Here is a 24236-nt window from a genome sequence, read left to right as displayed (position 1 = left end):
GATCAATAATAGTTTATTGATAGACTATGGTGTAATACCAAATGAAAATTGACTATATGAAGATATAGCAAATGGACTATATGGAGATATAGTGTTACTATGAAATGGACTATATAGAGATATAGTGTCACCACTAATGTGACACAAAGAATTAAACAAAAATAACAAATATTGCTAAAAGAAATAACCTTGGGATTAGAAGAGTATCAGATCCAGTGACGAAGCCTCTACCACTAGCAAAGCACGAGCAACACCAAATAGCCGTAAGTGTCACAAGCATGCAACTAGATGATTGACTCTAGTGCAAGTGGGAGACTGTTGGGAATATGCCCTAGAGGCAATAATATTTGTATTATTATATTCCCATATTCATAATTATAGATTTTATATTCTATGTTATTACTTCTATGATCCTGGAATATGCGATTCAGTGGAAAACTGATGTGCACGTGTGGAATGATAAAGGTCAAATAAAAGGTTCCTAGTCTTGCCTCTAGAACTAGCTCAAGTGTTGTTGGTGATCACATTTTTTTAGGATATCGTTAAGTGTAATGATAGTCCTAAAAACATTGAGATTATGACATTGGAAGAACGATCATATTGAATTGACCCAAATTTGTCTTTTATGAATTGAGTTAATATCGTCTGTAATCAATTGTAATAACACAAGAGTGTTAACATGTGATTTTCCTCCTTAGACCATGAGAGTATTGTAGTCACTTCTTACCGTACGGTGGACTTTGTGGTTGCTACAACGTCACCTGTAACACGGTGATCATAACAATAACTTACAGATTTATCGGAAACTTTGGCAGGGGACTAGATAGCTGGAGAGTCAGATTTGCTCCTCCGACGATGGAGAGATATTCTTAGGGCCCTCTCGGTGTGACAACATCCATCATAGTCTGGCGAGACACATGTGACTACGTCATGAGGGTGCTAGAACACAATATCGAGAAAGAACAAAACCGGTAACAAGGATAATGATTTAGTGAGCATGGTGATGACTCAGGAGGATACCGATGCATCCTGGGTTTTGTGAAGTGTAGGGAACAAAGGGAACATCACATGATAACCCAAGGTTCACTTGAATATCATTCGTGTGCTGATAGGGACCGAAATGGATGTCCACGGTTCCGTTGTCGGTCATTGAACGAATGGTTTCATTCATGTCTATGAGTTACCAAACCTATGGGGCCACAAGATTAAGGCCATCATGATGTGCTTAGTGTTAGTAGGACGTGAGTGATGAGAACATATTCTTGAAATTGTCTCATTAATATTGGGAATAGTTACGAGAAGATTCGGAAGCATTTCGGGGTCACCAGAAGGGTTTCGGAGAGTATTGGGTAATACTGGGTATTACCGGTAAATATATATAGGTAGAAAATGTTTCCGGGATGTTAAAATCATACATAAAAGGGTCTCAAAATATTTATAACACCTTTATATTTAATTTAATATTGACAGGCATAAAAGGCCAAATGGTGGAAGGCAACTTGGGCCACCCAGGCCTAACTGGGGAGGCGCCCGCTTTCCCTATGGAAGGAGGCCGAATTGGGGACATCGAAGGACTCCCCTTCCCTCCTTGGCATACGCAAGGGGAGGCAAGTCCTTCTCCTCCTCTTGGCTGCCCCCTGTCCCTTCTAACACATATATACTTGAGGTATTTAGCTCTTTTGAACACTAGTTTGGAGCCTCCTCTAGTCCCTTTAGTTATAGTTCTAGTTGATCCTAGTTGATCTAATTAGAGCAAGACTAATTATTTAATCCTCATATAATTAGAAGACAAGTGTGGTTCTAATCTCCTCCCTCTAATTCCGGTGATGATTAGCTCTAGACGGTGAAGCGCTGCCGGATCGTGAATGTTGCATGCTTGCAATCAAGTAAAGAGGCCGTGCTTTTGGTCTTTGGTTCGAGGGATCGTTCGTGGGTGGTTTGCGGTATTGTTCATCGACGGTTCGAGGGACTTCAAGTACGATCTACACCGACACAATCTTCTTCAGCTGCAACTCAGTGATGGTAATGATCATGATCTCAACCCGTTATGCATCTTCATATTGATCCTGATTATGCATAGGTGCAGATTTTATTTTGTTTTCTACTATGTTTCCCGACAAATAAATATTTAACATATGCAAGAAGGAGAATGAAACATTGACAATTCTATCACAAAGAGAGGTAACTGAGTAACATGAAAATTTATATAACCATATTTGTCTCTCTCAAAATATTTACATGCAGGATTATAATCAAATTCAATAATATAGCTATCATGTAAAACATTTTATTTATGACCTCCACATGCATAAAAAGTTTGTAATCTTCCAAGATAGTGGGACTAACATCCACTAAATTTATGACCTCTCCAAACCCACTTCTCTCAAAAAATTCATAAGATTGAATGTTCTCCAAAATAATGGGATTCTTTTTACCTAAAGTTTGCGCTCTTTCACAACCACTTACAATACGTTTGCAAAAAAAATTACAAATAGCATATTGATCATGAAGCTCAAATAAATTTTCAAGATCACAAGAAATATCATAATTAACAACCCAATCATGATCATTATAGTAAGTAGTAGCAATATTAAAATCATCTTCAATAGTGCCTACAAACATAGTGTCATCATAAAAAGCAATATCAAGTTTGTCATCTTCATCACTTGAATCATAGAGATTATCAATTTTTTCCTTTATAACTTCTTCATTAGTAGGGGGGTTAAAAATATCATGATCATCAAGCACATCATCCCCAAGCTTATAGCTTTGCATATCATTAACATTATTGATATTCATAGTAGACATACTAATAACATTGCAATCATACTTTTTATTCAAGGAACTATTATGAATTACTTCATAAAATTCTTCTTCTAACACTTCATAACAATTTTTAGATTCACGATTTTGAAGAAAAAATCAATGAAGTGCACTCAACTTCATCTTATCTTTCAAAGAACATATTAGGCATCAATTAGGCCAGAATCAATCATTTTAGGCGACAATTAGGCAGCTTCGCTTGGTCTTTGGCAAGTTTTCAGGCCGCCCGCCTTGCAGGAGCCTTGCGGTAGCTAACTTTTCGGGTCAATCCACCTCTGTATATGGGCCAACCATAGTGCCTCCTGATAGCATGCACTTTGGCCTGTTACGCTTGGGTATGGAACGTGTAATAGGATCACTCATTCTGTATGCAAGACCTGTGTGAAAGTGTTCTAGCCTATATGCGACATGCAGTCATGACTCGCCTCCAGCCTTCAACATGAAGGTTCGTGGCCGGCAACCATGGATCTGGTGGCGACTGCTTTTCTTTTTTTTCCTTTTTTCTATTTTTATTTTTAAACCTGGGATTTAAATATGGTTTGAATTGGGCCAAATTCAAACCATTTCAAATCATTTGAACTCAAAACTATCCTACGGAAACTAGGGCATGGCTAGGTCTGGGTGAAAGACTAGGTCTGACACGAGCTGGTTATATCTGGCATTGGCAATGTTTTTTTTACGTTGTTACTTTGTTGAAGGCATGTCTCGGATATGCTCTGACTAAATCTTCAGGGTGAAAACCTAGAGTCTAGTCTTGGTGGTTTTGCTCCGGTGAAGGTGAGGATTTTTCAAGGCGTTGATGTTGAACAACTCGTCCAGGGCCGGCCCCGGGCCATGGCGACGAGTGCGACGGCCTAGGGCCCAGTCCGAAGAGGGGCCCATATCCTCTGTAGGTATGTATACTCTATTATATTTTAGAAGAAAAACATAGTATGCATAGAAGAAGGCCAGGCCCATTAGGAAGGGGAAACGTTGGCTTTCGGCGGACCGGCCGAAACAACGCGCCGGTCGCTTGTGCGTCGTAGGATTCACTTGAATCCATGGTTGCTTGTAGCCCCATGTGTATCCTATGCGGGGCAGCCCACCGACACCCAGCGGCCTTATCTTCACCCTCCACCGTTTTCCCCCAAATCCATCCTGATAGCGCACTCTCTCCTCGCAAAAGCCCCCTACTGGCAAGAAGCAGCATGGACACTGTGAGTTCGCCGCAAATCATGGTTTGGCCCACCCTGTGCCGTCACTTTCTTTTTTCTGCTGCTCACGTGCTTTTCTGCTACGACGACCCACGAAGCTGTAGGGGTTGGCCGAGACAACGGCTGCGACAACTTCGCCGACGATGACGCCCCCATGCGCGACGGCCACCCTGCCATGGTTGAAGCTTCAAGCCGAGCAGGCGTCGTGCTCAAGATTTGCTGGAACCGGCCGACGACAGAGCTGCAAACATGTTCAAGATTTGTTGGAAGCATCTGCAGAAAAGCTGGAACCATGGAGACGAGCTGGAACCGGGTCAGGCGTTTTTTTGGCATCATTGAATTTTTTGCTGGAACCAGCACTTGTTTTTGCTGGAACCGACAACTAAAAAAGGTACCTCCGATGACGTGATTTGCTGCAATGGTAACACCGAAGTTTTGTGGTGGCGGCCGAGGTGTTGCGATTTTTTGCTACAACTGGAAGCATGAAAAGCTACCACCGGTGGTCATTTTTGCTACAACCGGCAGTGAAAAAGCTACAATCGGATATGTGATTTGCTGCAACGGCCACGACGAAGTTTGTGGTGGCGACATCGGCGCTGGTATTTTTGGTGCAACCAACAGCGGGAAAATCTACAACCGACGAAGGTTGAAGCAAATCGTGGTCGCCGCCGTTACTGTCGACATGAATGGTTGTAGCGATTCTTGTCACTAGTCATAGCAAAAATGAACATTGGTTGAAGCAAAATATACATGGCGGGCCCTGCGTGACGGTTCTTTTTTTCCTTAATTATCGTTTGCCTTATCTTCTACCTTTCATCTACCTCCCGCTTGCATTGAGTACTACTCTTGCTATAAAATTGTTGCATCCGAATGTACATACGCTGCAACTGATGAATCCAAAAGCTGGAATCGATGAATAAAAACATAGGGGCGGCCGAGATGTTGAAACCACCGATACGGGTGTTACAACCATTGACAAAAAAAGCTTCAAAGCTAGATCAAAAAAGTTTCATTCATCGACAGCGGAAGCTTCAACCAGCCACTGCCAAACTGAAAAAACTGCAACCGTTACTTAAAAGGCTTCAACCATAGGTGAAAAAAGCTTCAACCGGAAGATATACAAAGTTTCAATCAGGCACTGCAAAACGAAAGGAGTTGCAACCATTTACAGAACAAGCTTCAATCATAGATGAAAAAAGCTTCAATCAGGACGGTCGTAAGCTTCAACTTGTGAAAAATGCTTCAACCTGTAAACTCTAGTGTTGCTGTTTAGGCCGTAATCAACCTCGCCGGAGGTGCTCTGTTTATATAGCTTGAATGACAACATCAGTTACAAATGAATAGATCATGGATAATCAAGAGAGGACTCTTGTCCTTCTATATTCTAGCACTAAGTACTAATTACCCAACGTTACTTCATGCTAATGGCAGCACTAACTCATACTTGTTATCTTAACATCCCCCCTCGATCGAAAAGCGGGGAGCACATTGAGATCGCTTCTGAACCTTTCAAACTGCTGAGCCATCAATGGTTTGGTTAGTATATCTGCGAGTTGATCATGAGTTGAGATATGTCGAATTTCAAGTGCCTTTTTTGCAACTCTTTCACGTACGAAATGATAATCAATCTCGATATGCTTCATGCGAGCATGAAAAACTGGATTCATGGAGAGATACGTCGCGCCAATATTATCACACCACAAAGACGGTGGCCTGCTCTCTGGAATACCAAGCTCTCCAAGTAACGCTTGTATCCACATGAGCTCTGCTGTTGCATTTGCTACAGACTTGTACTCGGCCTCCGTACTTGAACGAGAAACAGTAGGCTGCTTCCGAGAATTCCATGCTACTAGATTACCACCAAGGAAAACGGCATGACCACCGGTGGATCGTCGGTCATCTGGGCACCCGGCCCAGTCAGCGTCAGAGAAGGCACTGAGCATCATGGATGGAGAATGCCGGAGTAGGAGTCCATATGACGATGTTCCCTGAAGATACCGCAGGATCCGTTTCACGGCTGTCCAATGAGCTTTAGTCGGCGAGTGTAAGAACTGGCAGACCTTATTTACGCTATACGAGATATCGGGCCTCGTCAGTGTAAGGTATTGAAGTGCACCAACCACACTGCGATAGCGTGTGGCCTTAGTTGAAGACAAGGGTGTCCCAGACTGTTTGGATAGCTTCTCCATTGTTGCCATCGGTGTAATGCATGACTTTGAGTTTGCCATGTCTGCCTTCTTTAGAAGATCTAGTATATACTTGCGCTGGCAAAGAGCAAGACCACCTTCAACATTCTGAACTTCAATGCCAAGGAAGTAGCTCAATACTCCAAGATCCTTGATGGCAAAATCATGACGAAGCTGATTCAGCAAACGACCAATGGCTGCATCACATGAACTGATGATAATAATATCATCAACATATATGAGGAAATACATGTGGAGCCCCCCTTTCCGAAATATGAATAGAGAGACATCAGCTGCTGATGCGCGGAAGCCTAGATCAAGAAGACGAGAGCTTAGGCGGGAAAACCACGCACGTGGTGCCTGTTTCAAGCCATAAAGAGATTTCTTTAGTTTGCATAGATGGCGAGGAAACTGTTGATCGATGTAGCCTGGCGGTTGATACATGTACACGTCTTCAGTCAACACCCCATGCAAGAATGCATTCTGAACATCAAGTTGTCGTATACTCCACTGATGAGTGACTGCAAGAGACAATAGAACACGGATTGTAGTGGGCTTGACGACCGGACTGAAAGTATCATCATAATCAATTCCTTGGCGTTGTTTGAATCCTTTAGCAACTAGACGAGCTTTGTACCGATCAACAGAGCCATCAGCCTTGTGTTTGATCTTAAAAACCCATTTACTATCAATTATATTGAGTCCTGGACGAAATGGAACCAAACTCCAGGTATCATTCCGATGCAAGGCAGCAATCTCGTCATCCATTGCAGCCTTCCAAGATGGATGTCGTGCAGCTTCAGTGTAGTTGGTAGGCCCGGCGGGGTCCTCTGAAGATGTCGTGCACACATACGTAACGGTGCCATCAGTGCGGATGTACGGCTTGACAATGCCAGACTGAGACCGAGTGTGCGGGCGCATCTGTGTCAGTACAGGAGGCGCCGGGGCCGCTGAATCAGCTACCGCGGAAGAACCTGAGCTCGAGGTGGCAGGAGAATCTGAGCCAGAAGACGACCCATATGTGTCGGAGTTGGCCGCTGCAGAGCCAAGTGTTATCTGTTGAGAAACCGTGGTTGTCTCATGATCCATGCTATGAGGCGCAGATGACGTCGATTCCGAATCAGCAGCAGAATCTGCATGAGCATCAAAAGAAACAGACTGCACATCGGCCATTAGATCATTGGAACTATTAGTACTTCCGCTTGGGGCTGGAAAATGGGCTGGTGAATGTGTGGTGGGGGGCAAAAGTTGGACATATGGGAGTGTTGATGAATTGGCAGGTGCAAGCGTAGCTTCAAACATACGAGCAAATGGAAAAACCGCTTCATCGAAAACCACATCACGAGAAATATATATGCGTCCAGTACTAGCATCGAGACACTTATATCCCTTGTGGTGTGAACTATAGCCAACAAAGATGCATTCTTTGGATCGGAAAGCCAGTTTTCTAGAATTGTAGGGGCGAAGATGTGGCCAACATGCACAACCAAATGATTTCATCATGGTGTAGTCGGGTTTAGTGCCAAAAAGACGCTCCATGGGAGACGCATTATCTATGACACGTGTTGGTAGACGATTAATAAGAAAGGTAGCTGTGAGGAACGCCTCATCCCAAAAGCGAACCGGCATGGAAGCATGGGCAAGAAGAGCGAGTCCAGTTTCCACAATATGCCGGTGTTTGCGTTCAGCTGCGCCGTTCTGCTGATGGGTATAGGGACATGAAACATGGTGTGCAATGCCTTGAGCTTGAAGATATTTATGCAAACGTTGATATTCGCCACCCCAATCAGATTGAATGCATTGAATTTTCCTGTTAACAAGGCGTTCAACATGGGCTTGAAAACGAATGAAAACTGCCTCGACATCAGATTTAGCATGCAACAAATAGATCCAAGTGAATTTGCTAAATGCATCGATAAAAGAGACATAATATTTATAACCACCAACTGAAATAGTAGCAGGCCCCCATACATCAGAATATATGAGTTCCAAAGGAAATTTTGCGGAAAAACTAGATGAACCATACGGAAGTTGGTGACTTTTTGCTTGTTGGCATGCATCACAAACAGATGCATCATGATTCCGACTGTACGGAAGTTTATTCAAACTAAGAATTGACTGAACGACTTGGGACGACGGGTGACCAAGGCGATGATGCCATTGTTTTTTATTGACCGACGCAAGCATGGCAGCCTTGACATGGTGGAGGGGGGATGGCGGAATGGGGTAGAGGCCGGCTCTACATCTGCCTTGGAGCAGGCTTGTCTTCGATGCTTGATCCTTAATGACAAAAAAATCAGGGTGAAATTCAACGAACACATCATTGTCTTTGGTCAGTTTATGGATGGAGATGAGATTCTTTTTTATGTGGGGAACATGAAGTATGTTTCGAGAACAAGAGGTTTAGCAGCGGAAGTATTAATAGAACTTTGACCAAAATGTTCGATGTGCAAACCTGCTCCGTTGCCAACTTGGACAGTGTCGTTGCCGTTGTAGCGCTCACGGAAGGAGAGGCGATCCAGGTCGCTGGTGATATGGTCCGTTGCGCCCGTGTCCGAGTACCAGTTAGGATCAACCTGGTAGCCAGCGCTAGTTCCGACGATATTCGCCGAGTGCTGCTCCTCGTCGCCATGGAAGGAGGAGTCAAAGCGCTTGCGGCACTTTAGGGCAACATGCCCTTTTATGCCACACAGCTGGCATGTGGGACGCTGACCCCCACCATTTCCGTTGTTGCCACCATAGCCACGACCTCCGCTACGACCATTTCTGCCATTGCCGCGGCCTCGACCGCCACCATAATTTCCACGGCCTTGTACACCTTGATTGCTGCGTCCCTGGTTTTTGCCTAAGAAGTTGGCGGAGTGGTTGGAGCCGACACCGGCGTAGCTAGCCGAGGAGCTCGAGCCAAGCTGGAGGTCGGAGCTGTACTGCTCATGACGATGCTCATGGCCAAGAAGAGCAGCGTAGACATCATCAAGAGTCAGATTAGGCTTCACATTCAGTGAGTCCACGAGGGACTCGTACTCCGCTCCGAGGCCTGACAGCATGTAAGAAACTATCTCATCAGCATGAAGGGCCTGTCCAATGGACGCAAGTGTATCAGCCAAGGTCTTCTTCATCTTGAAATAGTCTGTGCCCGTCATGTCGCGTCTCTTCGGAGCAGCCAGTTGTGCGCGTATCTGAACAAGACGAGCACGGGAGCGCGATGCAAACATCCGCTCTAGCTGCCCCCACGCCTCGGCCGCCGAGGTCGCAGCCATGACGTATGGCAAGATGTCCTCACTGACGGTAGCGAGGATGCCGCCGAGGATCGTCTGGTCCTTGCGGTACCAGATTGTGTACTCCGGATTTTCCACCTGAGTGGTGGTGCGGCCTTCACCTGTGCCCGTGGTCTGTTCCACGGTCGGAGCAGGGGCCATCTCTCCGCCGGACGCGATGCCGAGGAGATTGTAGGTGCGCAGAAACGTGAGGAACTGCGCCTTCCACATGAGATGGTTGTCGCGAGAGAGACGCACGGTGACGACGGTGGTGGCCGCTGGCACGGAAGCCATGAGAGGGGAGGAAGAAGTCGACATTGGTCAGATGGCGTCTGATACCATGTAAACTCTAGTGTTGCTGTTTAGGCCGTAATCAACCTCGCCGGAGGTGCTCTGTTTATATAGCTTGAATGACAACATCAGTTACAAATGAATAGATCATGGATAATCAAGAGAGGACTCTTGTCCTTCTATATTCTAGCACTAAGTACTAATTACCCAACGTTACTTCATGCTAATGGCAGCACTAACTCATACTTGTTATCTTAACACAACCGACATGGAAATAGGCAAATAGCTTCGTCCGGTGTGAGAAAAAACTTCAACTGAATGCGCCAATGGTGTGAGCGGCAACGTTGAGAGCTGCGGCCGGCGGCATGCCGATGCAGTGACGGATGTGCTATGATGGCGGCTGCTAGGTCCTGCAATGACGTAGGTGTCAGCCTGCTACAAGACGCCGACATTTTTCTACGGGGCGACTACTTCCTGCTGGACTAGCAAGGGCGGATCTGCGAACGGCGAGCACTGGCGACGAGGGCGCCCGACCACTACGACACCATGGGGAATGCTGCAACCTTGCTACGACAAGATGCAACCGTCCCACGATGGAGGTGCCACTGGTGACGCGACGGCTGCGACCAGTGATAGGGAAAGCTGCGACCGCGGTGAGGAAAGTTGCAACCGAGGCCAAAGAAAGCTATAACGGGCATCCAAAAAAGCTACAAACGGCGATAGAAAAAGCTTCAACAAGAGATGGCAGGGTTGACCATGGTGCAAGTGGTGACGCGGAAGGAGATGCGCGGTGGTGCATGGTGCTGCTGGGACGGCCATGTGGCGTGCTACTACTGCGGTGACTATGTGCTACAATGAGCGACGACTCCTACGACACGCAATGCTCGAAATTGTGATACCATGGGACGGCTGGTTGGACGCCACCGACACCTATGCCGCGACGTACGAGCGGCCATGACTGGAGGCGTTGGGCCGGTGACGCACACAATGGCCGGCGTCCAGCGTTGAGTGCAGGAGGAGTAAACGATCTCCTTATTTTCTGGCGTCAAGTACAGCAACGCATGGATTATGAAGTAATAACGGTTTGTGTAGTTATTAATATAGTATAAGCAATGAAAAAGGATGACCGGCCCATGTGACGTATGATCGGACGGATTAAATTAGTTTGATCGAACGATCATTAGCTGACCGGCGCGCTTCCGCCGGTCAGCCGGCGCCTAGCATCGGCCATTAGGAAACGAACAAGTGCTCACATGCATGAACGGAAGTCACGCACCAACAACTCCCTATTTTTTCCCTTCACCCTCTCCCTGAAACACGCCGCCATCTCATCGTCTACTTCCCGTTCTCCATCTCCTTCCCCAAATCCAACTGATTACCGACCCCAACTTCCCAAGCCAATCAATGAATTTCCGTTGTATCACACTTCAATGGATTTCTTTGCATTCTAAAAATACCGTCAAGGGCCCTGGCGAACGGAGCCACAGAGGCAAGCTAGCCAGGCGTGACGCCCCCAGTGGAAGGAACACGGGGTCGTGGAGCACAACGGCTCGCAGGCGTGGTCTGGGGCCGACCGTCCGAGGGCAGGCGGTGGAGACATGGAGTTCAGTCCATACAGTTCCTTGTAATTTTCTGGATCTCATTTTTTTACCGTTGTCTATTTGTTTCTATTATGATGAATTGATGTAATGATGTTTGACCTTCTGCTTGCTTCCTCACTTGTTGTACGACATTGCAACAAGGTAGATTTTGCTGGTTGTGGCATTGCTTGAATTTCAATTATTGGATAGCTGGAGCAGCGTGGGATTTCTTCTAATTTACTCCAAGAGACAAAGACCATGATTCAAGAATTCCGGTGATATCTCTCCTTTTTCGTGTGACAATGTTGCGAGAAAGGCATTTACGGGTTGCGAGAAAAGAAAAAAGAAGAAGGTAAACATTGTCAGCCGGCCGACTGGCTTCGGCTTGCGCCGGTCTGTGCGGAACCATTGGATCGAACGCGATCCTATGGCCACAACAGACCACGCACAACCGCTCTATGTCCCGCGGTGACGTGTGATTGGTGGGTCCCACGACCGCTGAAGCAACAGCTTTATCCTCCCATCCCTTCATTCTATCTTCCCGTAGCCACGCAAGTCTTCTCCTCTAATCCCCTTCTTCCCAGCGCGGGCACCCAGCCACCGCCACTATTTGCTCTCCTCACACCGATGTCGGTGAAGCCACCGAGGACCGCGCCTTCCTGGCTTCCTGCGAGCTCCACCATCGAGCGCATCCAGCGGGCACCACAGTCGCCTATGGGCGAGCTGACGAGCCGGCCATCCGGCTGCTTCCGAAGCCGCGGTCGTCGACGACGAAGAGGATCTGTAGCACCATCTTTGCGCTCCATCATCGTACAATCGGGAGGAGCGTCCCACCGCTCGTAGCTTCACCGTGCGGCCATGCTGGAACGGACGGGCGGAGAAGTTGCAAGCCGGCTGGTGCCCGTGCTGGAACTGTCGGGCGGCGATTTGTGCTGGAACCCGACGATATACTCTACTGCAACCAACCAACCATTTTGCTGGAACCAGCATCGGTAATTGCTACAATCGACCACGCGATGTGCTGGAACCGGACGCGCCCTTGCCGTCGAGCCTTTTTTTTTTGCTGGAACTAATGTATTTTTTGCTGGAACTACCTTTTTTTTTTTTGCCACAATCGACCATTGGGAGTTCTTTCCTGCTGAGTTGTCTTGCTGCAAATGGACGCGCCCTCGCCGCTGAGGTTTTCTTTTGCTGGAACCACTATATATTTTTGCTGGAAGTAGCTATTTTTTTGCTACAATTGACAACTCGGAGTTCTTCCTGTTGAGTTGTTTTGCTGGAACCTGATAATTTTTTGCTTCAAGTGACAAATGAAGATTTTTTTGCTTTTAGACTTTTTTTTCTGGACACGACAATGCAAGTCGTCAACCACGGCGACGCTGGTGATGCAACCCTGGTGACCGCGGTTGGAACTGGCGGTGCCAGAGTTGCAACCATGGTGACCACTGACGGCGGTGCATCATTCTCGACGGCAGCGTGACAACAGGGGGTGCGATGGAGTCGAAGCCGCTGCACCGGCGAGGCGGATGGCGCGCACCGAGATGGGACTGGCCCGACCAGACGAAGGGGAGGCACTTCGTTGACTTTTTGAGGCAAGGGAGTAGGACGAAGCAAATAGGGAGAGCAGATCAAAGGTGCAAGTGGCACGTATCGGACGGGCAAGGTGCGACCGGCCCAAATTTGGGCCGGCGGACCCGCGCCTAGCACTGCCCAAAGAAGAAACTTGTAGATAAGCTCATTAGAGTTTGTATCCAAATCCTACAATCATATATGATGTATCCGTGGTGTATTAAGACCATATTTGCTAATGAAATTCACACTCACGGTACATGATAGGCATGAATGTTTTTTTGTAGTATATAGGGTACAAGCCCATTATATGCAGTTTGCATAAGGGCCTCTAGAAGGCCAAGGACGGTCCTGGCCTCGTCGTTTGGGTGATGTCATGAGATGTGCTGCGTGGTTGGCTGGCGCCGCGGGCGGTGTGAGCTGTACAACGGCCTGTGATCTTGTCGGGGTCTTCCCTCCGGATCAAGTGGTTGATCAGTGGCCCCACATCGCAGGTTCTCGTGCGGTGTCTCCTCTGGCAGCCAATGGACTAGGGACATCCAGATCTTGGCTGGACAAGGCATTACGTTCGCACGTCAAGCAGGTATAAAGGTACGAGATGCATGCTTACGCTAATGTACGGTGGCTCACCGGGCATCTCTTGGATCTTGGTGCATGGAGCCGTGTGATGGCCATTGTGGGCTCTTCACGGCACACTTGATCCTAAAGTGCGGCGTCTCCTCGCTACAGTTATCGCCAGGACCCGCATACAGATGTGACAACGTGTGTTGTCATCTATGACATCTTACACGGGCATGGTTAATAGGCATCCTGATCCCATGAAGATTTGCGAACGACAACCATTGATCTGGTGGCGACCGCTAGCGGCGCTATGATCCACAGCTTGGTGGTGGTGATTCGGATTCGATTGGCCGAGTGAGGGTGACTACACACTTTGCTGGAGCGACCTCCTACAACTCCACGAAGGCGGTGGTCATTGCAGGATCTTTGAGAGTGTTCATCTCAATATTCAATGGTTGACTTCGGCAGTGAGGTGCAAATTATGTGTGACAACTTGACGCACAAGAATGGTTGTGCAGTGGCAGCGGTTGCATCGCATGTAGCTGCTTGGATCGTAAAAAAGTGATGGCAATAACAATTGCATGACTTCGATGGTGGTGCTAATCGAGCACCCGGTTGCAAAGTGTGGAGCGAAAGCCTAGGTATGACACGAGCTGATTATACCTGGCAATGACGATGTTTTTTTACACCGTTACCTGGTGGAAGGCATTGTTCTAATATGCTCCGATTGAATCTTCAGGGTGAAAACTTAGATTCTGACATTGGTGGTTGGATTCGATGACGGCGATGATATTCTTCAAGGCGTTGCAGTTGAAGAGCCTCCTTGTCTGGGTGATGTCATGATATAATTGGTGCGGATATGGTGTTTATTGTAGTTTGTCGATCATAAATCTGATCGCTTTTGGTTTTTCTTTTTTCCTCGGCTATGCATTACTTTGGACTTATATGACTTTACTATTTGCCGTCATGTTTTTGTGTGTATGCACACTTATTGACTGTGTGCATCCTAATTATGCAGAGATCAGATGTGTGCTCTTTGGGTTTGTATCCTCTTGATGCTGTTTTTGACCCTATAAAATTCATCCTTTGTCAAAAAATGTGTGTCTGGTAATTGGTTTGAGCCAATTCTTTATACTTGTCAACAATTAGCATGCCAAATATTTGCATCAAATAATCTAGCCTTGTAATCTTATCTTTGAGTTTGCATAATAGATGTACTCATGACCTAATCCTCTGTGGGCCTCTTTTGTCGCAAGTTTAATATAGCAAGGTTATGATGTGCCATAAAAACACCCCAACAACGTAGAAATAAGGACGACCCCTGTCATAAATCTGGCTAAAACTATAAAAAAAAAATTAGCCTCAGTTACATGGATACAGGTCGTAAAACAGAACAGAGTGTATAACACACACCCCACACGCACACACGCACACCACTACACTAACCCGCTATGCGTGTAACAAGATCTACACTCTACATGCACGACACGTCTCGAGAAACTTCCAAACAGTTAACCTCTTACTTTCTATCTTATCGAGTGGAAGAACGACCCCGTTCAATAAAAAAGTAAGATGTGTAAAACCTTTTTTGAACAGATACGGAACATGTGAAAAGTGTGCGACTGAAGTGATTTCCGTTAAATATTACTATGAAACTTTGGGAAACTTGACATGATTTGTTGCTAGAAACTTATGAAATCGTAAAAATAAGGTCAACCAATATCTCATACAAAAAATACTATCATTTTTGAATATGTTATGAATAATTTGCAGAATAGAAGAGGAACATATAGAAGAATGTTGGGATAAAAAAAATACAATGTGTGACTACAAATAATGGAATATATAGGTGGCACCACAAGGGGCTGAAAGCACACGGTTCATTGTGCAGCAAAAATACGGGGTTCGACTCTCAAAGCAGCAGGTTTGTTGGTGCACGCGCGCTGTCATTTGGGTGCAAATTAAATGGTGATTCTTAATTAGTTGGGATGGAGCACACGCTCCTAACCTGGCCCTGAGAGCCAGTCAACGGGCTGAGGTTGGCCATCTTCACCATGGCGGAGGCGAAGGCGCTAAAGAAGGCGGCCTGGCTAGAAGCGAAGGCCTTAACGATGTCCTCGGTGGCACTGGCGGCTGCGGTGGCGTTGTACAACACCTGGTCGGAGTGAAGGAGGCCCTTCTCGGACTGGAGGTTGATGAAGTAGTCGTTGTTGAACAAGTCCGGGTTCGGGGGGATCGCTGTGTCGTCGTCGAGCGGGGCCAGGTTGGTGTCGCCGCCGGACTGGGGCAGTTGAGCTTGAGCTTGGTCGCATAGGCCGTGTTGATGTTGGACTTGTTGTAGAGCCTGCCCCTGAAGTTCTGGCACTGCGCCATCCCGATGGTGTGGCCGCCAGAGAGGGCGACCATGTCGGTCAAGTTGAACCCCTTGCCGACGAAGCTGGCGTTGAGGCCTGCGACGCCCAAGAACGGCGCAGGCAGGTTCTAATTGGCCTGTGTCACGCTAGCCGTGGTGGAGTCCCTCCTCCCCAGTTTAACCTCCCACGACGGCCCTCCCAACTGTATATATATATATAATCAGGAACTATGCACAAACCAACCGGTCTACTTGGCACACGAGCAAATTTAGGCGAGCGATCATTTTCTTACTGCGACGACAGACTCACGGGCGGCGACGGCGAGGATGTCGGCGCAGGAGACGACGGGGCCATTGTTGTTGTATGGCTTTTTGTACACGGCTTCTACATCCTTCTTGATTTGTTCAATGACCTCGAAGCCACGCAACGATCCCACGTTCCCGAATGCCCCCCGCTCGTTGCCACCCACGCTAGTCTTTTTTTCGAAACAGAGGCATAAGCTTTGCCTCATCTATTAATTAAGAAGGAGAATAAAATTTGTTACACACCACCTCAAATATAGAAAAAGTCATTACTCTCCCGGTATTATGTTTCCCAATTTTTTCGCACCCGCGATAACCCGAAGTCTAGCCTCCCTTTTGATGATACTGAAGATGACCGGTGCCGGAGTTGATTTGTGTTGGAATACATGAGCATTTCTCTCTTTCCAGATGGTCCAGCCGACTAGCATGGTGAGGGATGCCATGGCCTTTCTATTGGGGATGTTGCTTCCGGACATGTTTCTCCACCAATGCGAGAGTGAGTGCAAGGTTCCCCAAGTTGCCGTGTCAATCACATGAAGACCGAGCCAGTTTTTGATAAGGTTCCAAATCCTTACGGTGAACCGACACTTGAAAAAAGATGTGCTCCACTTTCTTGCACACATTGGCAAAGTGGACAGAGTCCACAATTTTGCCAACCCCTCCTGGCGAGCCTGTCGGACGTCCAAATTCTATTACGGGTTGCAAGCCACGCAAAGAATTTCACCTTTGGCGGAGCCCAAACGCCCCAAATGTAGTAGCGGAAGGTGGTGACCGTAGATCCAAGGAATTGTGCACGGTAAGCCGATGCCGGAGAATAATGCCCACTCGTCGAGTGCTTCCAAATCATCTCATCAATTACATCTTCGCGGAGGTGGGTGTGGCGAATTTGCTCCCAAAGCTCAATAAATTGCCTAAGGTGCTCCATGGTGAGAATCATATTGAGTCTTAACTTGCGAATCCAAGCATCGTCCGCTAAGGCCTCCTTGACTTTCCAATTTTTTCGTGATGAGGCCAAGTAAATGAGGGGAGCAATGTCCTTCGGTTTCTTCCCATTGAGCCAAGAGGAATCCCAAAAAGAGGCAATGTCACCATTGCCAATTGATATGATGGTAGAGGCATAGAAGAGGTTGATGTCCACTTTGTCGCATGGGTTTCCCATACCCACCCAAAGCTTGTCCGTTCTTTCCACTCGCACCAAAGGCAACGTAAGCGCAATGCCCGAGCGAACTTGTCGAGGTCAAGCGCACCGAATCCCCCAAGGTGTTTTGGACGGCACACGGCAGCCCAATTAACCTTGCACTTGGCACCCGTGATTTTTTCTGTTCCCGCCCAAAGGAAGGCCCTCTTGATTTTGTTGATGCTCTTTATGACCGGTGGCGGGATGATAAGAGGAGTGGCATGGTAGATGACTTGCGAGGTGAGAACGGATTTGACAAGTGTACCACGACCCGTAGTGGTGACGTTTTGCCCATCCCAAGGGACAAGCCTTGTGGCAACCTTGTCTTCAAGGAATTGGAAATCTGCTCTCTTGAGTTGCCATATGGAAAGTGGTAGGCCCAAATACCGGATGGGAAAATAAGCTCGGGTCGCCGGCAAGTTATGGAGGATCTCCCCCAGATTGCGGTTACCGCACCGAATGGGGACAAAGGAGCTCTTTTGGAAGTTTGTCTCTAATCCGGTGACCTCACCAAAACAGCCCAAGATGGATGCGAGGTTGTCAATATCTTGCTTGATGGGAGCCATGAACACCATTGCATCGTCGGCATATAGTGATGTCCTACACACAGCCCCACGGCCTCTGATCTTGTGAAGCAGCCCATGCCTAGTGGCCAAGTCGAGAACTTGTTGGAGAGGGTCAATGGCGATGACGAACAATAGGGGCGAGAGAGGGTCTCCTTGGCGAAAGCCCTGGCCGTGCTTAATTGGGGGGCCAGGAACACCATTGAGTAGGATCCGAGAGGTAGATGTGCAAAGTAGGGCCGCAACCCACTCACGAAACTTACTAGGGAAACCTCTCCATTGTAGAAGATCAAGAATGTAGTCCCACCGCACGGAGTCAAAAGCCTTCCGAATGTCAAGCTTGAGAAGGATGGATGGCGTTTTGCTTTTGTGGAGCCGACGAGCAAGGTTGCGCACGTACATGAATGTCATGAATACTTCTCTTTTTGATGAAAACACTTTGGGCCTTGGAGATAAGGTTATCCATATGAGGCCCAAGACGGATCGCAAGCAACTTAGCAACGATCTTGGCTATGGCATGGATTAGACTAATAGGCCTATAGTCACCGATCCCCTCTGCCCCATCCTTTTTGGGCAAGAGCACAACGTTCGCCGAGTTAAGCCAATGGAGGTTGGTAATATGGAGGTTACTCTTTTTTTTCTGAACGGGTGCCATGTCCCGCGACCCGTCCCCAACCCAGCCGCCCCACCTTCCCATCCCGGCGCGGGCCACAACGGCAGCGCCGGCCACCAATCCCCCGCGCCCTTGCCTGCTGCCGCCTCCTCTGGCTTGCCTGCCGCTGGATTTTATCCCGCAGGTTGTTTCTGTGGGCGTATCTTTGGCTTCTTCGCTGCTGGGACAGGAGGGCGCCAGATCCAGGTCCCCGGACCTTTCGTCGCCGCCCCAAGGCCAGATACCAGAGGATGCGCCACAGGAAATGGTAGCGGAGACGCCGCTCGAGCTCCAGGGCACCCAACCGCGGGTGGCTTCCATCATCGTCGTTCCGTCACCTTGTGTTCATGGCGCCGCATCGTCCTCCTACAGCGGCTCCTCAGCGAATGCGGGGCCTGATGCAGATGTGGCCGGCGTGGGATGGCAGCTCGTGTGCTCCAAGCGTGGCCCGCGCCCCCCGCCTCCTCCTGCTCCGGCCCCCGCTCGGCGTCCCCTTCCTATCTGGATGCGCGGAAGATGCTGTCGTTGCCTCGCCCCGGGTCACCGTGCTGGAACCTGTCGGGACCCCTTCAGGTGCTCTCGCTGCCTCCAGCCCGGCCATCGTGCTCGAGGATGCACCAACGCGTGGCGTCCGCTCAGCGATTTGAAGACCCTGCGACGGCCTGCGGCAGCACCACCGGTGTCTCCACTCGCTCCCCAGCCACCGGTTCGTGGTTGGCCTGCTCCTCCGCAAGCCCAGACGCCACCCTCGTCGACATGGCCGCACCTCAGCGACGCTGCTCTACAGGTGGAAGATTCCACTGCTCCAGATGTGCTGCTGCAAGCACCATTCTACTCAGGTCGCGCGACGACTGTTTGGCTCGCCGGGGTACAGTCCGATGCTGCTTGCAAGGCTGTGGCGGTGGCCCTTGCGTCTGCTATCGGCTCAAGCATCGCGGATATCAGGGTCGTCCGTCAGTCTGTTGACAATGTTGCTGTTGATCATACAGTGAAGATCTCTCATGCTGCTTCCCCGCCCAAGCAAACGCCTCCGTCGGCCGTGTTGGTGACTAATTCTACTGCAAGTGAAGCTCTCCGCATTTGCTCTCCGGCTAGGCCCGTGCTCCCCTCACCGTCTTCATCTACATCGCACCCTCCAGGATTTGAGGCCTCTCCCGTGATGAGCTCCGCTACACAGACTCCGCCCTTCATCACTGACGCTTGCTGCACACTATGCAGCACTGACTGTTGCCCTACTACTAAGACGGTCGTTGTGTCCGCCACACCCTCATAGGCTCGTACTCCTGCACCTTCCAGCGTGGACGTGCTGCCGCCGATTCTGGAGCCTTTTTTCCAGAGGCAGCAGGCGACCTTGGTCCCCTCGCCGGATTGGACGCCTCCTAGGCCGCCGGCTGCATGGCGCAAAACTTGGGCGGGCTTGACCATTGGCCGCTCGGATGGTGGCCTGCTGCTCAAGCGCTAGGTTGTTGACGAAGGCTCCTGCTCGTCTGCCGCCCATCGCATTGCAAGCAGAGGCTCTGGTGTGCCGCAACCTGGGCATTGTCCAGGACGGACAGAACATCACCGCTGCTGCTCTGGAGGTGCTAAAAAACTTGTTCAAGGAAGAGATCTCTGATTCCACGATGCTGGCTTTGAGGAAACTATTCAAACTAGATGATCAAGAAGCGGAGGCTGTTGAAGATGCCCTGATTAGCCATGGTGGAGAGCAAGCGCTCGATCATGAGGAGGTGGAGCAACATGCTGCTGCTTGAGCAGTCTTTGTTTCTTTGCTGCTCAGACTTGGGAGATGCTTTAGTTTTTTTAATGTTAGAACAATCTATTAACATTCTGTGCTGGAACGTGAGGGGTCTAAACTGTCTGGACCGTCGAACTACTGTGCATGAAACCATTGCAGCTTCATCTTGTCAAATTGTGTGCCTCCAAGAGTCCAAGTTAGACAACGTTGACAAGTTCACTGCTGCATATCTGGGAGGTTTTCGCCTTCGTAGCTACGCCCAGTTACCGGCGGTGGGCACTCGTGGTGGCATCCTAATGATCTGGGATGATTCCATCATTGACATCAATGACATTGTGGCGCTGGAATTCTGTCTCCCCGCCTCGATCACCTTGCGTGAGTCTAGCACCACCTTCAAGATCTCCACTGTCTATGGCCCTTCTACTGCCTCAAGAAAGGATGATTTCTTCGCTGAGTTGATCACCCAAAAGCCAGCATCTAGATCCAAGTGGCTGGTCCTAGGCGACTTCAACAAAATCTATCGGGCCCGTGACAAAAATAAGCACAATATTAATAGAAGTCGCATCACCCGCTTCCGCAATGCCCTTCAATCATGTGAGCTCAAAGAGATCCACCTCCAAAACCGTCGTTTCACCTGGAGCAATGAAAGGATAAATCCTACTTTGTGCAAGCTTGACTCCTTTTTTTGCAACGCCGAATGGGACATTCACTTCAACAATCACATTCTTCATGCCCTGTCCTCGTCGCTCTCGGACCATTGCCCGCTGTTGCTTGCCAATGATTGTGGCCCTAGAAGACCTTGGAGCTTTAAATTTGAAAACTTTTGGACTTCCCTTCCGAGTTTCAACGAGATTGTGCATAAGGCTTGGAATGAGCCTTTAGTGCACACCGAACCTTATCAAGTGTTGTTCCATAAGCTCAAAAAGACCGGTGTCCGGCTTTCTGAATGGAGTAGAAGCCTCTTCTCCAAGTCCAAACTCCATCTGCATGCCGCCCTTAGAATCATTCTTGAGCTTGATGTGGCACAAGAATCTCGCGCCTTAAGCCTTGCTGAACATGACTTTCGGGCTCGTCTCAAGAAAAGAGTGGTCAGTTTGGTGGTCCTTGAGCGTTCAAGGAAGAAACAATGTGCCCGCATTTCCAATTTGCGGGAGGGCGATGCCAATACCAAATACTTCCATAGGCACATAAACGCTAGGAGGCGAAAAAATTATATTCACCGATTGAAGCACAATAATGGTTGGGTCACAGAGCATGAGAGAAAGGAGGAAATCATTCTTGACCACTTCTCCAACATCATTGGAAAGAGTAATGCTAGGAAAAAGGACTTCAATTGGGATCAATTTCACTTCGACGAGTGCGACCTTGCTACGCTTGATGAACCCTTCATGATGGAGGAAGTGCACAATGCCATCAAGCAAATGCCCAACGACAAAGCTCCCGGACCGGATGGGTTCACCGGAATGTTCTTCAAGTCTTGTTGGGACATTACTAAAGATGATGTCATGCGGGTCATCCATCAATTTGGTAACCCACGCTAGTCTCATTCAGCAGAACGGACGCGTCACAGCCCTGCATGTACGTACGTACGTAGCCAAGCAACATAAATATGCACGGTCGTTAGCCACTAGCTAGGTGTTCAGCAAATGAACAAAACCGAAACAGAGCAAGTCCAGCCCGGCTATATCTTGAGTATGTGAAAAACTTGCCTGGACAAAGCAGTCATGAAAATGCAGCCGGAGCAGCGACGCGGCCATGCGGCGGTCGTTCTTCACGGCCGTTGCCACGCCGTTCAGGATTTTTTCAAGAGCCAAAGGGCACGAGTTGTCGTAGAACGTCGTCGACAGCTGCACCGACGCCGCCGCGGCCAGGCACAGGATCAACACGACTGATAGAGATGAAAATGCCATGACAACTGCACCTGTCTGCTGTAGGAGAGGAAGTTTTACGGTGGATGCGGATTTAATGGCCTGCATGGCATGCAGATATATATAGCCGCTCGCAGGCTTGGCCATTACTGGGGTTTTAGGGCGGACGGCAAATAATGTGGTGTTGAACTGGCGTTCCATGTGCTAGGCTGCTAGCCGTTCGATCTCCATCTTTTTCCCCGTCTTTTTTTCTGGGTTGTCCTATTGGTGCAACTTGATAGAGTAAAATTAACCAGCTGTTGCAGAATGATTTTGCAAGGAGTTGACTTGTACATTAGCTAGCAGGCATGTTTTTCCAAATACACGGATGTATCATGCATAGAGTGCATTGAAGTCAACGAAATTCTAATACCACATACGCTTTCTTTTGAATGCTAAAAAGCGAGGCTAAACTTTGAATCACCGCCGGAGCAAAAAACGTGGGTCCGTTTCCTTCTTAATTAATGGATGAGGCAAAGTAATTACCATGATGCAATATTTTTTCATTTTTTTTTCTTTCACAATGTGTTGCAAACTCTTGTCCGTTTCCTTCTTAATTAATGGATGAGGCAAAGCTTTTGCCTCTGTTTCAAAAATGCTAACAAGCAATATCCCTTAGGGTATCTTCAATCCTGACCCGCAAACCGAACACCGCATCCAGCCAGTAACAACGGTGGCCATCTCCATCCTCTGCTTGAACAAGAGCCTAGCCCAAATGTTTGGAGCTCAAGGAGGCCATGGCAGGAGTGTGGTGTGAAGAGGAGAAAGGGAGCGGAGGAGGATGGATGCGGCTATGGCCAGTGCTAGAGTTTAAGTAGCCGGCTGAAGGTAGGGCAAGAGGCGGGGTGGTTAATGGTGGGTGGTAAATAGACAGATGGGTGATGCCGGAGTAGATTCCTCGGCAATTGCGCATGTCTAATAGGCGACAGACGGACGAACGGAAAAGCGGAGAAATCGCGTGCACCGGAAAGCGACGAGGGTGGCACTATTGGCCGGTGCGTCGCTTTAATGCCGGAGCGCCAGTGAAAGGCCATGTCGCTCTAAGCCAGCATGAATTTGTTTCTAATTTGCGGGAAAAAATCATGTCTGGACTGATATGCAGACCAATACAACCCCGCATAGGGTAACACAACATGTCCGGACCTCATGGTCTAAACAGTTGCGGGTGGTCTAAGGGTCCGCCTTGGAGATGCACTTACTTCCTATAAATATTTTTAAACAAAAAAATTACTTCCTCCATTCTACATTATTATAAGGTATAGACCTCTAGGCCATGGAGGTGCGGAGGATCTCGGCCCCCTGCCGGCGGGAGGGACCCTATTCTCGTTCTTGTTAGAGTCAGCGTCTTGGTTGGGGCTGTGTGGCGGCGGCGATGTCCCTTAGAAGGAATAATGTCCCCCACGTTCTATCCCCGGCCCAATGGTGTGTCTAGCATCGTCGGAGGCTGTGTGGAGGTTTGTCTTCGTCGGATCTTGCGGGATTCGGTCGGTGCTGGTCTTCGATGGGTCTATTTGGATCCGGTATTCGTTTTTCTTTGTTTAGGTATTTACAGGTTTGATCCTTCTGATTTACGACTTTCTTCATCTGCGATGGTTGCTACCCTGGTGCACTGGTTCTATGGGGTCTTAGCACGACGACTTGCCGACTGTCTACTGCAATAAGGTTTGCCCGACACCGGTGGGAGAGGCTATGACGACGGCGCGTCTTCGGCTCGATCCAGTGATTATAGTCGTCGCTAGATGGTCCACGGACATGGCTGTAATTTTTATTACCTATGTTGTTTTTTGTACTGCCATAATTATAGATGAATACGTAGATTGGAAGTTTCTCCAAATAAAGTAGCTTTGTCCCAATTCCCAAGTCAATTTCTCTATATTAATCCCGCAAAAAAGAACTACTCTATATTATTGACAAAGTGTTGTATATAATGTACCAAAGCATCCTGCACGGATGTACGCATACTAAGGTTGGCGAGGCAGGCTCGAAACCTAGGACATTCCTAGGATTCCGGGCACACGGCGACTATTGCGGTGGCGAGGTGCCATCAATCCTTCTAGCTGTTCGATGATGGTTCTGGTCTTAATTT

The 24236-nt window shown here is 48.4% G+C and overlaps 1 long non-coding RNA gene and 1 pseudogene across 1 annotated transcript; one reads left to right on the top strand and one right to left on the bottom strand.

The window, feature by feature from the left end:
* The first annotated feature begins 11863 nt into the window (after positions 1-11863).
* Positions 11864-13169, top strand: LOC119270266. Its single transcript, XR_005134023.1, has 2 exons — positions 11864-12510; positions 12663-13169. It is a non-coding gene; the product is annotated as an uncharacterized LOC119270266 (long non-coding RNA).
* Positions 13170-15435: 2266 nt separating this feature from the next.
* Positions 15436-22153, bottom strand: LOC119285195 (annotated as a pseudogene).
* Positions 22154-24236: the final 2083 nt, after the last annotated feature.

Source organism: Triticum dicoccoides, chromosome 1A, assembly GCF_002162155.2.
Source record: "Triticum dicoccoides isolate Atlit2015 ecotype Zavitan chromosome 1A, WEW_v2.0, whole genome shotgun sequence".
In the NCBI taxonomy this organism is placed as follows: Eukaryota; Viridiplantae; Streptophyta; class Magnoliopsida; order Poales; family Poaceae; genus Triticum; species Triticum dicoccoides.
Note: the sequence above shows the minus strand (reverse complement) of the source record. Positions and strands in the feature narration are given on the sequence as shown.